Genomic DNA, 2,157 nt, shown 5'->3' with positions numbered 1-2,157 from the left:
GGATGGTAAAGGGGGAGATTGCCCAGTGGCATATACCAGTAGGTGCCTAACAGAGACGGAGACCAGATACAGCGCACTGGAACGAGAGCTCTTGGAATAGTAGGCCCTATGTATTTGGCAGAAAGTTTAGAATACATACTGACCATAGGCCTCTTCAATGGGTGGGGAAGTTGAAGGAATCTTCGGCTAGGATTACGCGTTGGAAGGAGCTCCTGGCACAATATAACTTAGAAATAATCTATAAAGCCAGGAAAAGAAAATGTCGTAGCTGATTTGTTGTCTCGAGCAATTACTGTAAATGCAGTAGAAGAGGAGGCCGGAGAACCGTCTAGACAATTCCTGCCGGAGTGGGCACCGGGAGAGGAAGAAGAACAGAATGTGGTTGAGGATGAGGATAGGGAGGAATCTTCGTCAAACGAGAGCACGGATGAAGGAAGACCAGCAGATATGGAGGAACTGGAGGACATAATAAACGACAAGAGGCGGCAGATTGTATGGAAGACGAGGACCACTGAATTGCTGGATGTGAGGCAGTTCCTGCGAGAGTGGGCGCGAGGTGAAGAGGAAACCAGGGACGGTCAGGAGCAAGAGGAAGGAGGCCCGTCATCGGAGGACGATAGTTCAACCGGTGGGAGACCCGTGGAAATGGATGAAGAGGACGAAATCATCAATGACAAGCCGAGGCAAATCATCTGCAAGACGAGGACGTCCGGAATGATGAAAGTAGATTACAGCAGCTACGGACGCAGTACGATAAACACCATATGGTCTCAGCCGGAAGCCAGGGAAGACCTCATTTTACGAGCACTAATAGATGCGTCGAAGGCCGGGCTGACTTATCATATTTACGTGGGCAATGCGGTTATCTGGGAGAAAATAAAAAGGCTCTGGCGATTGGAACAGTTAGGGGTAGACCGCGTGTTCGTGCGCTGCTTGAGGATGGTTGACATAATACGGGACGAGGAGCAGTAGAAGGAATTGACGTCGGCGTAACATCAGGGGAAGACGAATCACAGAGGTGTGAAGGAGACGATGCAAGCCCTGAAACGCAGATACTTCTGGTGGGGTATGAAGAAAACGATACAGGACGTCATAGGTGCTTGTGACGTGTGTCTGAGCACAAAATATGACCGGCATCCGCCAAAAGTGATACAGGAAGAAACACCAACGGCCGACACGCCCCTCGCAGACCTTCAAATGGACACCTTCTCCTGGAAAGGGTACAAACGGATAACGGCCATGCACCTCTTTAGCAAAGCAGCTGTGGCTCATCTCGTTAAGGAAAAATCAGCAGAGGTAGTACTAGGAGCGTTGAGACAATGGTTCCAGTGGGAATTTGATAACATTGCGATCCGGGATGAAATGAGAGCGCCAGTTATGGAATGGCACCTAAACACGCCAGGTCATCCCAAGGGTAGAGGGGGAATAGAAAGATTGCACAGCACCCTCGGTGACCATTTAAGGGTCTATCAGTTGGATAAAGGATTAGAGCCCGACGAAGCGATGGCGAAAGCAGTGGCAGCCTATAATCATTCGATATAGGCTATAACCGGATTTTCTCCCTTTGAAATTCTTTTTTGGGCTTCGGGGGCGCCGACGAGATTATAAGGCCACAGCTGGTGGTTGGGGGGGGGTTGTAAATAACGGAACGGAACTAACCAAAACGTGGTGGAGAGTCAGGGAGAGGATAGTGCGAGAAAAAAACAAAACGGGTAACTCGCCAGAATTTAAACCTTAGAGACGTTAAGGGGGAGATTAAAATGGGGACAATTGTCTACCGCCGGGTGGGGACAAATCGGAGTAAGGAGTTACAGCGATACGAGGGTCCATTCCGGGTGATTGTCATAAGAGAACACATTGTTTCTCTAAATTCTCACCTATTATTTAATTATTTCTATATTTATTATCCTTCCTGTTTCATTTATATTCATGTATCTCATCTTTTAATTTATATTCATGTGTTACCTTCTTAAGTGTACATATATTAATTACTTTATTATTAATTTTCTATTATAATTTACACCTCTCTGTATCCCCGTTCATTTGGTATATTGTCTTTCTTAATTACTTACACATATTGTTTCTCATTATTTTATACTTTATTTTTCTATCTATAAGTGTTTTTTTTAAATTTATTTAAATTATCTGCTCCTGAAA

Source organism: Halyomorpha halys, unplaced genomic scaffold, assembly GCF_000696795.3.
Source record: "Halyomorpha halys isolate HHAL.00 unplaced genomic scaffold, Hhal_1.1 Scaffold240.1, whole genome shotgun sequence".
NCBI lineage: Eukaryota > Metazoa > Arthropoda > Insecta > Hemiptera > Pentatomidae > Halyomorpha > Halyomorpha halys.
The sequence above is the reverse complement of the archived record's forward strand: the minus strand, read 5'-3'. Positions refer to the sequence as shown.